The sequence below is a fragment of the Camelus ferus genome, unplaced genomic scaffold, assembly GCF_009834535.1.
Source record: "Camelus ferus isolate YT-003-E unplaced genomic scaffold, BCGSAC_Cfer_1.0 contig298, whole genome shotgun sequence".
NCBI lineage: Eukaryota > Metazoa > Chordata > Mammalia > Artiodactyla > Camelidae > Camelus > Camelus ferus.
This window is the reverse complement of record NW_022588414.1, coordinates 570823-587698: the sequence shown is the minus strand read 5'-3', so window position 1 is coordinate 587698 and position 16876 is coordinate 570823. Positions and strand designations below refer to the sequence as shown.

The window sequence follows — 16876 nt, the reverse complement described above, 5'->3', positions numbered from 1 at the left end:
TTATTTATCTTTGCTGAATTTGGCTTTGGATAGGAAATTATAAGCCCAGTTTTGCCTTGAGGTGTAATCTGACCATTAACAGTAATAAATATTTAAGGAGCACTTCAACTCTGATCCAGAGTAGCTACCAGCTCCCATTCCTTTTGAGAATGTGGAGCTAAAAGCAGTAATCTTAGTGGCATCATCAGCCCAACTTAGAAAGATATGGTACTTTGATTTTCATCTATTTTTATTTCTTAATGTTTAAATTCATGCGTTAGCCTAAAATTCTAAGTGTGACTCTGAAGTAGAGCTCCTTGCTAACTCCAGCAGGATATTTACCCTGAGCAAGAAATAAACTTTTGTGGTTTTTAACCACTGAAAATTAGGATTTCTATTTATCATGCTGTAATGTACTCCTATCCTGACTAATAGTACCTTCTGTGCGGTATATATACCTCTTGTCACTGTTCAGTTTTCACCCCACACTGCCCAGGGTGTCTCCTAGTTTTATCTTTAGTTATGGTATCAGTCATACTCCCAATGTCTTTTCCTTTAACTATTAACAGGCAATTTGAGATCTGATTTCCAGTCATCTGGATTTCACCCAGAAATGAAGAGAGTCACGTCTCTCAGCACTACCCCAAGGTGACCTACATTAGTGTCTTTAGTTTTAACATTAAAGCCGGGTCCTGGTCTCTTTGTATTCAAGCTGAGGGAGCAGGAAGGCACTAGTAAGTGCCTTGTCAACACTCTATTCTCAACACTGAACTCACATTAGCTTATAAAGCTTAAAAAAAAAAATCTTTGCCCAGCACTCATCCAAGACCCAACTCATAGTGTAGGAAGGGGCGGGCAGGCATGGGTACTGAAAAAGCTGCTGCTTCTAATGTGCAGCTAGAGTTGAGAACCCTCTTTTGGGAAGACAAGGGAAGCTTTTATTAAACTGTAAACTATCAAGAAAAAAGCCCTCTAGTTTTTGTTTCTGAGAAACCCTGCCTAGACTTTATAATTAATGAATAACACATATATTGTGGCATTCTGGCAGGTGAAAATTATCTGCACCATTTGAACATCCATTTGAACATCACTTTTATTACATTGTTTCTTATATTATTTATTTACTGTTTTCTTGATTAACACCTATCTCCCTGACTAAACTGTAAGTTCTATGAGATCAAGGCCATCTCTATCTTATTAGCTTTGTAGAAAATATTGTCTTGTCTCTCCAGACCTTGGAGCAGTGATTGGCACACAGTTGATGCTCAGTAAATACCTACTGAATGACTAAAATATCACTGGAAACAAAAGTAAGAGATGAATAGCAATTGTAAGGAAAATTGTTGAAATATGACAAAGGGTTATAGAATCAAATAATGCATAGCAAAACGTAAATACTATAATTAAAAAAAGATGGTTAAAAGATGTGAACATTTTACAGAAGAAATACAAAGCTTATTAACTATGAGAAAACAAAGTTTAATTTCACTGTAAGCAAAGACATTCAAATTAACATATTAGTTATATATGGTTTTTATCTATTAAATTGGCAAAGATTACATACAGGTAATATTCAGGGCTGACTAGGGTGCAGTTTGGTAATGACTCTCATACTCCAAATTAGGATAGCCCTCTGGGAAAGCGGTTTGGAGCAACATATAGAGAGAGAGTCCTGAGGATTATAATTCCTGTTGACCAAGAAATCCCATTCATAGAATAAATTCTGAGGAAATAAACAGTAGAGGGCTTTTATTTACCCACATTCCTTCTATTCGGAGCATCAAAGAAACCTTTGGTAGAAGAGAAGGGGACTGGTGAGAGTCAAAGCGTACTTGTCAGGGGCAGGGTATCTGGCAGACAACAGAGAGGCTCATCGCTCTGTACGAGAGCTCTGCTCATACAGAGATTACATGAAGTGTGTAGCAGTTTTACATCTGGTCTTCCAGAGACTGTCACTCACAGGGACTTTATAAGGCAGAAGGTTAGATGTCCAAATCCGCTCTTAAACCATCACCTCAGGCCAGCCCTTTGTCCTTATTCTCAGGGCAAATAAATGACTCTGTATAAATCTAAACTTAAAATATGATGGTGCTAAAATTTGCTGACTTTAGATATTTATAAAGCTTCTTTTTAGGCATCATTTTGTTCTCCCTTCCTTAAACAAAATTGTTTTTGATATTTTAATTTAAAAACATATCACAGGGAACTTCTCGGTGGTGCGATTTTCTTCATAGTAGTTTCAGTTAATAAAGCATTTGGGGATAATGAAGGGTGAAAATCACAGTATAAATGTAAAAATTCTTATATTAATGAAGCATAACGTATTATTGGACCCTTCATGGAATTTTTCATTGCCAAATCAAGGCTCATTATTCTGCACCTGAGCACCCCAATCCCTAGAGTTCCATGGCATGTTTTAATAATAAGGGAAATGTCCCATTTTGTTTTATAAAAACTATTTTCTCTTTCTGATGGTCTTTTTTTCTCACTAGCTTTTAATATGGCCTCAGAGATTTATGCTTTTAGATATAAATTCCCTTAAGACATATCTATTTCAATTGTGTGGGTTGAAGCAGGGTAGGGGGTTGCTGTTATCTGAGAAATAGTTTAGTAAGTGTTGCCAGAAAATCTGCATTGGAAAGTGTGTAATGAAATATTTCCAACTTTGGGTTTATGATCCAAAGCATGACATCTACTGCACAGACTTCATGGTATTTTGAGACCCGATATGTATAAAATGACAATCCTTATTTTTTCTAATCTCAGTCATGAGCTGATATGTTGAGCAATATATATTGGAGACCCTGTTAGAGAAAGGCAATGATTCCCTATTGCCTTCATTTATTCTTCTCTCAGAATTAATTTCTCCCTACTATGTTCTTTCATGAGATTTTGTATGTGACCCTCTGTCCTTTTTTCGGTCATTGTCCACAATTTTCTCATTCACAAAATCATTTCCATGCCTGATACATTCTTGGGGCTAAGTTGGATTGGGTGAATGGATTTGATTGCATTGATAGGCTCAATTCATTAATGTCAAGCAATGATTTCAGTTTATTCTATAAATGATAAGTAGTTATTTCAGTTTATTCTGTGATTCTTATCAGTTCAGATAAGAGCAGAAAAAAATTTGAATAGATTTCAAATGCTAACTTCAGATTTACTGTTAAGTATAAATGTACCTATTAAAATTTTAAAAAGAATCTTATATTGATCACAAATACAAAACTTCAAGATTAAAAAAAAAGTGGTAAAAGTCCCATTTTTGACAAAAGCAGTAAAGCATTCAGGTTATAGCAAAAATAGAAACCAAAAAAAAAAAATTGAATCCATTAAAAAAATAAAATAAAACAAACAAACCACATACAAACTCCTCTCCTCATACACAATTCAATTCTTTTTTTAAAAAAATAATTTCTCTTAGGCTCACAATTTCATTTTTGGATCTAAGAAAATCAAAACAAATTGTAGAATTTTGGGAAATAAACATACTACACAACAAATCAAAAACTGTAGGATATGGCTAAGACTATACTCAGGAAAATACCAAGCATTAAACACTTAACTTATTAAACACAAAACAATAAAGATGAATCACTTAAATATCACACTCAAGAAATTAGGGAAATAAAAATATGCTCAAAGAATACAGAGAAAAATAATTGTTAAAAATAAAATTATAAATTAATGAATTAGAAAAAAGGAAAACAGTGGCGTAGATAAATCAAAAAGCTGTCTTCATGAAAAAGTCTGGTTGAAAAAAACTAAGCTACTAGATACCTTAATGAAGGGGGAGAAAAGGGAAATCAAAGCATAAATAGTTATTTTAAAAAGCAATGTCTATTAAATGAGAGGAAATATATACTTTAAATGTTAAGAGATTTCTTTGCACCTTTCCATATTAATAAATTTGGGAAAAATCATGGATAAAATAGGTGTCTTTGAAAATATAAATGTTCAGAATTTATCTAAAAAGGAAAGACAACTTAAATGAACCAATAACAATGAGATAAATAGGGAGGTTTTTAAAAATCTATACCCATTCCTAGCTACCAACAAATAAACCAGCAAAACAAAGGAAATCAGTAAAAAATAATTCAGAAGCAGATTGGTTTAGGAGGTCCTACATGATGCAGATTGTCCCATTTCCTGCACAACCTCATCAGCTGCTCCTCTTGTTTCAAGCTCGCACATCTCCCACCACACTGGCTTCCTTACTGTTTCCTGAACATTCCTGGTATTGTGCACTAGAGCCTTTGCCCTAGCTGTTTTGTCTTTCTGAAACAGTCTCACCCGGAAATACAGTTTACACAGAACAAAGATTGCATTTCATATCACTGGAGTAAAATGGATAAATAAATGATAATAGAATAATTATCTTTTGGGGAAGTTGGGTTATAGTCCCTATCTCAGTCCTTACACTAAACAAATTTTATGTGGATGAAGAACTTAAAGATAAAAACTTAAACCATAAAAGAAATAAAAGAAAACATAGATGCAGAATTGATATTGTTTGTACAAACTAGTACAGGCATACTAGTTGCATAGAATATATAGCATTGTCTGTCTGTCTGTCTATCTATCTATCTATCTATCTATCTATCTATCTATCTATCTATCTATATCTACCATTTTAGTGTATAACTCTAAACTCAGATTGTGATAGTGCTAAATATTTTGCGGCTACTCTCTCACCTTTGGATATAGTTATGTTGTACATATTTGTATATAGGGAAGATCTTACTGAGCATGGCACAAACCATCTTTATGGCAAAATATATATATGTTTATATCATAACTAAACTAGAAAATAAGCAACGACCTAGGAAGAATACTTGCAATAAGAGGCTAAAGGTAAATATCCCTAGTATACAAAGAGTTCTTAAATAATCCACAAAGAAATAAACTACATTAACTACCCAGTAACTTTAGCAATAGTTAAAATACAAATTAAAATAGGATATTTATCACCAAAAATATTTGCAAGTATTAAAATCATTAATACTTAGTACACCAGTACTATGTTCTCATTCATATTGGTGAAAGGGGTCAATTTACACAATTTTTTTTCTAGAGAAATTTGGCTATTAAAATTTTTAAAATATATATATATACTCTTTGACCCAGAAATTCCATTTCTAGAAAACTCCTACAGAAATACACAAGAAAGATCTAAGTGCAAGAATGTTCACTTGTAGAAAGGATAAAAGGAAAAACTTACATGTCTACCAGATATTAGATATTTTATTGTCATAAAATATCATGCTGCTATTTTACAAAAGGAGATTTATCCACTTGTAATAACATGGGAAGGTTTATAAGATAAGTTGCTAGACAAAAAAAGGACAATATAGTACACTATATTTGATAAGGTTACATTTTTGTACAAAAATACATGCATGGCTATCTGTCTATAAACACAATACACCCATTTTAGTATATGCAGAATAAAAAAATTAGGAAGTATGTTCACTACTTATTTATAATTAGTAATTTTGAGGGTTGAGTATTTTCAATTTCTAAGTCACACCTCTTGTTAATGTTTGCTTTTTTGTAACAGTGAGAATATATTTTTAAAAAACATAAGTAGAAATAGAGTTTTAAAAAGATTAAAAGGAAGCATCCCTGAGACATATTTTAGGTGTCATCTAACAGAGATCCAGGACTACAAGTTAAACTGAAGAATGTATACAGCATCTCTAAACATAGTTTCTGGGAAATAAAAAAAAAAATGATGGATTATTCCTGGGTAATAGATAGCAAAATGTTCAATCTGATCTTTCTTATATGAGATCTTTGCCTTGAAGGAGATGAACTCCATGCAGTGTTTTACTTATTAACTCTGTCAATGGATATGCTTAAAAAAGTCACTTTTTCTAACCTTTGTGATTTTCTTTATTTTATCTTTTGAAACATTTTATTTCTACTAATGTTTGAGGAATGTTCTCCGAGTAAATTGAGGGTGAGGAGTTTTTTAAAAAGGATTTAGTAATATGTCTTTTTGAAATGCTAATCCTTGGAACATTTTAAAATTTCCAGCTCACATCAGTCTCCTGGTTACACTGAATAAATTGGAACATTTGCACTTAGCCAGTTAACTTCCTTGAGGAGGAAGCTTAGCAAGGAGCTTTTTTCTTTAAGTATACCCAAGTGACTTTATGCATTCTAAAAGATCCTGCAATTCAACATGATTAAAAGCAACATCGTATACTAAAATCTTATTTCTGAAAATTACAGCACCCAATTATTTGAGAAAATACTGACTTTGAGACTGAGACAAGTCTGGGCGATATGAGAAAGTCAGATTGTAGAACTTCTCTCCAGCAAGCCTCAGTCTTCCAGAGAAAAGAATAACAGACTCTCTCCAGGAGGAGAACTAGGAATACAATACATTTATTCAGCATTCAACAAAGACTTCAGTACCCACCATGTGCTCAACATTATTCTCGATGCTAGAGATATAGTTATGAGTAAAACAGATAAAAATACCCTCTTGGAGTTTGCACTCTTGGAAATAAAACCACATAATACCAGTTCCTAAAATCTAAGTTAATTTTGGACTTAGACAAATGGGCAGGGGCTAGGTTTGTTTTGTTTTGCTTAGAAATACGCTCCTATTAAAGATATAGATTAATAAACCTGGAGTTGACTGATCTTTGCACTACTCTGAAATTAACGTTTCTTAAACATTTTAGAAATAACATTGGTAATAAACAATTCATTAACTTAAGTAAAATATTGGAAATTAATCTGATTAAAAAATAGACTGTAGGAACTATCAATATAGGGTTAATTATTATTTTAGTTTTATTGTATATATTTGAAAATAATTACAAAATTCATGCCTTTAAAATACTCTGTATTTTTAGAGTACATTATATATAAGATATATATATTAGAATTGCGTCTCCTCAAGTTTCATTGAGATACTGAGTTTTTATATTAAGTTTGGAATTTGGAATTCAAAGGTATTTAAATAAAGAAATCTTCGTTTTCTAATATGTCCTTTTTGGTCAATATTCTTCAAATTACTTTATGTAAATATAACTAAGTTTCTCAGGCTTCTATACAGAGATTTTTTTTTTTCATAATCAGATTAACACAAGTTAATAGAGTATTAAGCTAGTACTAAAATATCTTTTAATAACTTTGGAACAAAGTGTTTTAATTGAGACCTATTTTTCTTACCACTTATTTAACATCCTCAGTTAGCCTCAGCTCTTTCTAAAATAGATTCATGTTTTTAAGAAATTGAACAATCTAGATGTTTTTCTTTCTTTTTCTTTTTTTCCCCCAGTTGAATGGCTAATGATTGTTTGTCAATGGTAGTCTATAAGTTCAAAATACTTGACATATAAAGACTGCAAAGCATTAAATATTTTAGCTGTACATTTAGGACTTGAAATCATTCAACATTTAAATCTATTTATACTAAATGCATTCTGAATTCTCTAATGTGCATTGAGAGAAAATGCTTGCCAAAAATAAGTCTGTTTTCCGGGTTTTACATAAATTGTTTAATCATTCATTTTCAACTATCTTTACAAGATTTGACTTCCACTTTTGGAGAAAATGTTTATTTGTATGTCTAAAGATTGTTTTATTCTTTGCTAGGTAAGGGTACAATTCAAACAACCATTACAGTCTGTGACTCTCAATTTGGTGTTTTTTTTTCCCCTTTCAGCATCTTTGTTCAAGATGAATCACACACTCCTTATTGACAATGCCAGTTTTGTTTATTTGCCCTGGTTATTTTCCAGTGATATATTGGTTTGCTGCACTTTAAAATGCTGTTTGTGCTTATTTAAAGGATTTGTTTATCCTAAGTCAAAAAAGCAGGTAAGTGGGCAGCATTAAACACTGCTTTAATGCCAGAATGGTTTCAAGACAAGTGCATCTCATTTTCTGATGTAACACATATATACAGATTATACGTAATCTGCATCATCACTCGTAAGAGGTAACAGAACATAAAGGAGGTGATTCAGGATCAAGCAAAGAGTGATTTTTTCACCCCCAAAGAATATGTGGAATACAGTTTTATCACTGCAGATGAGTGAACTGTGTGAGAAATTGATGGGATATTTCATGTATCTGACAAGCAGTTTGTCTACAGTTAGCCCAATGGAATTAAAATTACCTGTAAGGAAAAGCAAGACATAATCTATTGAATTATAAGTAATGTTTTTGAACATACATATATAAAAGATACTTTAAGTATGCTAATTATTAGATGATGATAAAATCTACTTCTGCCATTAAATCACAAAACCTGACACTTTGCTCTTGTTATGGACTAAATGTTTGTTTCCTCCAAAATGCATTTGCTGAGGCTCTAACCCTCAACGTGATGATGGTATTTGGAGATGGGGCCCTTGGGAGGTACTTAGGTTTAGATGAGGTCATGAGGGTGGGGAGTCCTCATGATGAGATTAATGCCCTTATGAGAAGAGACCCAAAGAGTGTACTTTCTCTAAATCTCAAACTCTATCCTCTCTCTCTCTCTCTCTGTCTCTGTCATGTGAGGACACAGCAAGAAGGCTTCAGTCTACAAGCCAGGAAGAGGACTCTCACCAGAACATGACCGTGTGGATTTCCAAAACTGTGAGAAATAAGTATCTGTTGTTTAAGCCACTCAGTGTATGGTATTTTGCTAAAGTCCTGAGCCAACTAAGACAAATCTATAGTACTTCTGCATATTTTCTCTTTGGATTAATTCTACATACTTTTGTGATAAAATTCATACTACCTTCTCTGTATGACTGAGTTACATTCTTCAGTTTGTGGGTCACTGTCAGTACCAACAATGTCTGCTTTAGACTGTAACTGTCTAAAGGGCAAAGGTTGGCTCCACCTGCTTCCAACTCCATCAGCCAATTCAGTTAAAAATGAATTAAGCTAGATACATAAAATAATTGCATGGAGACAGTTTTCTTTTCCACCTGCTACTCTGGGCATGTAGATACAAGCTTACTGGAAACTACTTTGTTCAGTATTAAAATTACATCTTGCATCACATACATATTTATTGATTATTATGATGCTGTTGCTTTGGAACCTTTTTTTCTAATGCAGTATAGAAATAGGATGTTTATGATAGCAAATGTGCTAACTAGTTCCACTTTAAGTTTTTTTGTGGATTATTTTTTTGGTCCTTTGAGCAATTTTTACATGTTAGAAATTTCTCATTGGCTATTAGCTTATCATTGTTAATACTTTTTATTTATTTATTTTTGTTAATATTTTAAAATAATTATTATGGCTAACATTGTTCAGAAAAATAATATTCTGCTCCAATATTATAGTGCAGTTTGAGAATCATTGTATTGCCTCTTTCTGGTGATTTAATAGATCATGATCTTAATTTTAATTGTGAGGCAGCCAGATATGCTCTGAATAGCAGTAGACTTAAAGAGGTGGTCTCCAACCTTGGCACTACCCTCCCCGACTGTGTGACCTTAGATAAGTCACTTTGCCTTTCTGGAAACTGGTTTCAGTATAAAAATTTGGATTCTCATCTCTGACACTTTGCTATATCAAAGTCTATGTGATGTCTTTTGAGATGATTTCTAATGGTCTATAAAGTGCCAAATTTGCCAAGGGTTGATATTTTATTTTAGGGTGGCTATCCCTAGAATTTTATCATTCACAATAATTTTCATTACTATATACTAATTTAAGTGGGAAAAAAAAAGGATAGATTTGTAGTTTATGTGTGAGGAATAACTTGGGAAGTGGTTCATACTTGGGAGAATCATCTTATATGTGGATTCAGAAAGAAGAGGTTGAGAAGTTCAGGGCCTCAGATGGTCACTACAGCTCTCTGCTCCATAACATTCTGTGGTCTCATTATTCCACTGCAGACATTCCACAACCTTCACACCAGAAACCAAACGGATACAAAATATTCTTGAGTTACTTCATCTACCACTGAGAGTTAACATGTCATTTCATTTTACAAATGTAAGGGCAGTTTAAGTATTAAATGTTTTGAATAATTTGCTCTATTTAGAACAGCAACGTCCCCATTTATTTGTAACCACAATTTTAAGCAACTACAAATTTAAATTTCAAAATTAAAAAATATGTGTATATATTCTAAGTATGAACAATGAAAAAAAGTGCTGAGAAGAGTCACAGATATAAAGACTGAAAGGCAATAGGTCATGCAGTAATCATTTAGTTAATCAAACCAAAGAAAGGAACACCCTCCCTGGACGTTAAATGGAATAACTTAAATCTTATCAAGACTAAAGAGGACAGAGAGGGAGTAATAGAAACAACAGAAAAAGATGATATGAGGAGTACCTTTGGGGATTAGAAACAGTACTGGGACAACTTGCTGCTACCTGGCCAGTGGTGAGAGTGTGCACAGGGGACAGTGTGGAGCGGGAGGGAAACGGCTTTCAAACCCCACCGTGTTCTGAGGATGCTTAGTGGAAGGGCAGCTTAGGTTCTGCATGACTCAGTAACCCTCTAGTGGTTCTTAGTGCCTATTTAAGACTAAAGCGCACCAATTAGAGCAGCACAGCGTTCTGGAATTATACAGTGTTGGTTGGGAAAAGCAATCTTTCATACTTCAAGGAGCAGAAAATAGCAATATATTGCTGCATAGTTCAGTTTGTCAGTTGTTCATAAAAATTTTGATTCATCAAGAAAATTTAAAAATATTTTGAGAAACTTCTATTTTATAAAGCAGGGAGCTAAGTATATTTGCAAAAGATTTTATTGGCGAAAAGAACTCTTTTTGTGGAGTCTGAAGATTCTGATATTGTGTCTTCCACTTATAAGCTAAGTCAGTTTGAAAGTCATTTAACTTCTCTGAGCTTTAGTGTTTTTTTTTTCTCTCTGTTGAGTGAAAATACTTATTTTAGATACCTTGCAGAGTGGAGGAGAGGGTTAAAATACAGTTGATAATGTATATTCTTTGAGTAATTGAAATATATAAAATATAATTGTAAGATTACATTATTATGATTAACATTTTAAAGGTTTGAAAGTATGGTTTAAAAGACAGACAGTCCTTTTCCGAAACACCTCATTTCTCATGCATTGTAAATAAAACATTACTGCAGAATAAATCAGTTGCTATTGATTTCAAGGATCAGAATTCTTCAGAGGAAAAGGGAACCAAGTAAGTAAACAATAATGGGATGACTTTATTTACATACTGGGAATGGAATTTGACTTGTGTTGTTATTAGTTAAACTTGATGAAATTTCTGTTTTAGACATATCACAAGGTAGCTTCAAAATGAATGCAATTATTCAGCCTCCTAAAAGCATACAGAAATCTAATTGATGCACTGTGATATTAGCTTTAAGCATGACTTTATAAAAGATCAAATTTGCATTTAATGAGGACTTAACACCAACACATACTTGTCAAAGATATGAAGGAGTTGGCATTTTTGTACATACAGTTTCTGCTTAAGAGAAGCTCTCCTGAGGAGCCCAGGAGACCCTCAGGCAGGTTTGCCAGCACTTGGCTCCTTACAGTCCTCTGTCAGTTTCAAGACACTGTGATTCTGTGTCCAGTTATGTGAAAATACAGCTATTGTACATCTTTATGTGTACCTTTTTTTTTTAACCTCACCAAAAGGTTGTGATTTGATAAATATAGTGAATTTCTTATCAGCTTTGTCAGTGCTAAGCAGTGGGCTGGGGTAAGGTAATAAATCTCTGAATAAATTGGTTATTATAGATGAACAGCATGATACATGAGGAAATATTGACTATTCATGTTTTCCTGCAGAATGAGATTTGTATCAAAATAAAAAACTTCTCCACCAAAGTCATGTTCATTTAAAAAATGAAAGGGTATTATGCTATTGTGATTGAAGACAGAATGGGGTGAATTTGGGTCACATTTTGCAGGCTTTAAAAACTAGTAATTTTTTGATGGAAGGAAGACCAGAGGTTTTGCACATTCATTTGGAAAGGGAGGCGGACAATGAAGAGTTATTTCTTTCCAGTTTTTCATTATAGAATTTGCAGCAAAGCAAAAATAGGGAAAAGCACGAGAGACAAACCTCTATATTTGAATACTTTCCACTATAGTTTTAAAAATATATTCTTTGGTGTTGAAAGACTGCTTTCACTGTTTTACCAAGGGGAGCGAAGCCTTTTTCAAAAGGTAAAATGCATTGGGCCATGTGACTCCATGAAGTTTGCTGCTGGCTCTGCTAGTCCGCTTGCACTGGGAGCTCCTCCACCCACTGCGCTGACAGGAGATTCATCTGAGTGAAGAAGTTCTAATTTGGGGAGGGACGTTTAGGCTCACTGTTCATTCACCACTTCCTTGTAAACTGCCGTAGGATCTGTTTCAGTGATTGGGCATTTTGATGGGAGCACAGTGGAGAGAAGAGAAAAAGAGTTAAAGGAGATTGTGCTTCTGGAGACATGTGGCTCAGACATGTGTTCCAAGATCTTGTCTCCATTTTTAAAACTCTATGTCTACTGTATAGAATAGGCTTTTACTTGGTTTTGGATTACAGAAACCGAGGGTAAAACCCTACGGTTTCTCAGCTGTAGTTGCCAAATTTTCTTGCCTTGGTAGAACGCTCCTGCCAGGTAGTGATGGCCTGAGCCTGGTCAGGTGTCATGAGATAGTGGTTCTGATGAGGTGATGTCAGCAGACATGGAGGCCATTGGAATGTGCAGGAGACCAGCTTCTCGTGCTCTTCTAGACCGGAAGGTGAGCTCATCTTAAACTAGCAGTGGGGACAGTAGTTGTGGTTCAAAGGAATGGAGGAGTCAGAGAGGGGCGAGTCACTGCTGGGGTTGCTGCAGTGAGAAAGGACCATAGGGGCGGGATCTGCAAACACATGTCCCTGGCTTTCAGATGGCGAAGGCGTCTGTAGGGTTAGTGTGAGGTGGCTTACCGGGGGAGAGGGGTGGTATTTGGAGCCAGTTAGGGAGGTGTTTCCTCAGGCCAGGATGGCTGCGGAGCTGAAGCGGAGCAGAGCCAGGGCCAGATGCGGTTGCTCTTCCCCGAGAGGGGGCAAGGAGGGAGGCTGTGGGGAGACCCTGAGAAGGCCCCTGAGCTGAAGCACGATGGCAACTCAAATCCACATCAGGCCGGCTGTCCCGGTCGTCTGGTCTAGTGCCCAGTGAGACAGGAAAGAAATGAGAACTTGGAGTCTATGTCACCCAAAACACAAAGGATTCTGCATTTTAAGTATTCTTCTGTGTCTCAGCTTTTTTATTTGTCATGCTTTCTTCCATTTGTCCTCAGAAAATATATTTATAAAAGCTGAAACTCTGTTATCAAAGTAGTTGCATGGAAGGCACGTACTCCCCACTTTTCAACCCAACAACGAAGGAGAATGAAACTAAAAGAGGACTTGGGACGGAACCCACGGAGGCCGAATACACCCAGAAGTTTCTTTGAAGTCCCATGTCTTACCTTAAAATCCTTGTAAAATTGGTGCATTATGTTATATAAAATAGCCATGCATGCTTATTTTAATATAAAATAATGTGTCACATGGCTTACTAGTTATAATCCCAACGTAGCACCACACACTTCTGGCTAAATGGGCTGTAGTCCTAGACACGTAGGGTAAAATTCCATCTCTCATCCTTGCTCGTTTTGCTGCCTTATTCAACTTAGTTACTGGCTGTGAATCTCTGTTCTGAATAAAAAATTCAGAGTAAGGTCATTTCTGTCTTGCACTAAGTAAGAGAATGTGGCTAGCCCTTTGTAGGCCCTCAATACATGGCCCTAGTACAAGAAGGCATTTTAATGAATTATTATACTGGGGAGGAAGAGTTGTCTGTAGAACATGATATCCTAGGAGGGCAGAATACGGGCTGATGCAGGGCTGGAGGAGCTGTGGCAGCCAAATCACTGTGAGTGGCACTTTAGTAACATCATATCCACAGTTTAGGCTGACCCCAGGAGTCAATGTAATTTCTAGCTTGTGCCTGTGCCCCTGAGTGTTACTTTTCCCCATCCTTCCTTCTCTGCTAGGGTGTCCTCAGATTTCCTTCTCTTAATGCCTATGCAAATGTTGAGATTCTTCTCTAATTGAAATTGAATTTTTGGCTTCTATTATTGTTATTGTCACCTTCGACATCAGAACAAAAAAGAATTTTCAGAGCTTTATTTTCTTACTGCAACTAGCGAAAGCACAGGGAGTGATCGTATTGCTCGAAACACCTGGGTTGCGTCACAGAGGCAGGGCCTTGAACCCACACCCCCATCCTCAGGCCCTGACCACACCCTTCACAAAGCTTCAGTGTGCCATTACCTGGGGCACATCCCCAGGCTCAAATCATTGTCCCTTGAGGGAAGAGCAACAATAAAACAAAACAGTAGAGCAACTTTTGAATATATATTGACGATGAAGCTGTTTTACTCTGGGAATAAGAGTCAGAATAAGTGGACAGTGGCTGTGATGAGTGTGGAATTATTCAGCAAATCCCAGAGTAGAAAAGCCAGAGGGCAACTCTTCCTTGAAATGATTTTAATCACAGGGTTTTAAAAACAAATAAAATAAATCATCATATTTATCCATGTTTCCTCTATTTTCCTTTGCATTTTCACTTAAGAGAGAAGGGCTCAGGGGACTTGTGGGTACATCCACCACTTTGGTTACTTTTATATTCTTAAAGATTTTTCACATCTTTTATACTGAAGAATAGCTATTCGTCTAGAGTAATAGTACTTATTTGCCATGCAATTTGGACCGAAGATATCTAAATACTTTTCCTTGCCTTCAGCAATTTCTTCTGCACTTAGTGAAAGATTTAAATGCATCTGCCTTTGGAGCAGAGATAGAAAGGCCTGGAATTTTGCAAGGATTGAAGTGTTTGGTCAAAATCTACCACATCTGAATTTTAGACTGGCCTTTAGGGACATTGGTTCAGAAGTGGGACCTGTTTTAGTTGGCTAAGGGTGCCATAACAAAATACCACAGGCTGGGTGATGTAAATAACAAAAATGTATTTTCTCACTATTTTGGGTGCTGGAGGTCCAAGATGACTGTGCCATCACCGTTGGGTTCTGGTGAAAGCTCCCTTCCTGGCTTTCAAATGGGCGCCTTCTCACTGCACCCTCGCATGAGAGAGAGAGGGTGCTATGTCTCTTCTTAAGAATACTAACCCTATGATGAGGACCCCACTCTCATGACCTCATCTCAACTTAATTCTCTCCTAAAAGTCCAATCTCCAAATAGCATCACAATAGGAGTTAGGGTTTCAAAATATGACTTTTGGGAGGAGACAGTTGAGTTGGCACTATCATACAACTCTGGGTTCCGTCTTGTTTCCTTGTCCCTAAAGTTGAGCCTGGCCCTGGACAGCAAGGCATGCTTGGTACTTTTTTTGCTGGATGCTCTAGGTCAGTGCTGAAGCAGGTCTTGCTGCTGATCCTGCTCTGACTTTAATGGCACCATCTTATATTTTAAAGAGATTTTATTTTTTAGAGCAGTTTTAGGTTCACAGCAAAATGGAATGGAAAGTACAGAGGTCCCATATACTTCCTGAACCCTTACACACACACACACACACACACACACACTCACCCTCTCACTCTCTCTTCTACTGTCAACGTCCGCTGCCAGAGTGGTACGTTTGTTACAATTGATGAACCTTCAGTGACACGTCATTACCACCCAAAGTTCATGTTTTCATTGGGCTTCACTCTTGGTATTGCACATTCTATGGGTTTTGAGAAATACATAATGACATATATCCACTGTTACAGTCTCACACAGAATTGTTTCACTGCCCCTGAAGTCCTCTGTGCTCTGCCTACTCATCCCTCCCTCCTAACCACTAGCAACCACTGATCTTTTTACTGTCTCTATATTTTGCCTTTTCCAGAATGTCAAATAGTTGGGATTATACAGTATGTCACCTATCACATTGGCTTCTTTCACTTAGCAATATGCCTTTGAGATTCCTCCATATCTTTTTTTTTTAAACAAAACAGCTTTTAAAAAAATTTTAATAATACACTTTATTAATCCAATGTATCAAAATAGTATCATTTTAACATGTAGGCAATATAAAAAAGTATGAATGGGATTTTAACACTCTTTTTAAATTCTTTTTCATTGAAGTATAGTTGATTTATAATGTTAGTTTCAGGTATGCAGCATAGTGTTTCAGTATTTTTGCAGATTATACTCCATTATAAGTTATTAGAAGATAAAAGCTATAATTCCCTGTGCTGTACAATATTTCCTTGTTGTTTATCAACTTTATACATAGTAGTTTGTATCTATTAATTCCATACCCCTAACTTGTCCTTCTTGCCTTACCCTTTCCCCTTGGTTACCACAAGTTTGTTTTCTTTATCTATACCTCTGAGTCTGTTTTTGTTTTGCATATACATTCATTTGCATTATTTTTTAGATTCCATATATAAGTGATATCATACTGTAATTTGTCTTTTTCTGTCTGACTTATCTCACTAAGCATAATATTCTCTAGGTCCATCCACATTGGTGCCAGTGACAGCATTTCATTGTCTTTTATGTCTTGGTAGTATTCCATTTTATATATATATATATATTTTTTTACATATATAAAATATATATATTTTTATATATAAAATATATAAAAGTATTCCATTTTTTATACACACACACACAAACACACACACATATATCACATCTTTATTCATTCGTCTGTTGATGGGCACTTAGGTATCAGTGCTTCTATGTCTGGCAATTGTAAATAGTGCTGCTATGAACACTGGGATGCATGTATCTTTTCAAATTAGTATTTTTGTTTTTTTCTGGATATATACCCAGGATTGGAATTGCCAGATCATGTGGTAGTTTTACTTTTAGTTTTCTGAGGAACCTTCATACTGTTTTTAACAGTGGCTGCACCAATTTACATTCCCACCAATGGTGTATATGGGTTCCTTTTTCTTCACAGCC

General features: G+C 35.4%; 1 protein-coding gene across 1 annotated transcript in view; it reads left to right on the top strand.

Annotated features, from left to right (window-relative positions):
* GRIK2 (glutamate ionotropic receptor kainate type subunit 2) overlaps positions 1-16876 on the top strand; it is an 896246-nt gene that overhangs the window by 309866 nt on the left and 569504 nt on the right. Inside the window, exon 9 of the mRNA XM_032476219.1 lies at positions 8513-8583. The gene's annotated coding sequence lies outside the window, so the exon portion shown is untranslated. The remainder of the gene's footprint in view (positions 1-8512; positions 8584-16876) is intronic.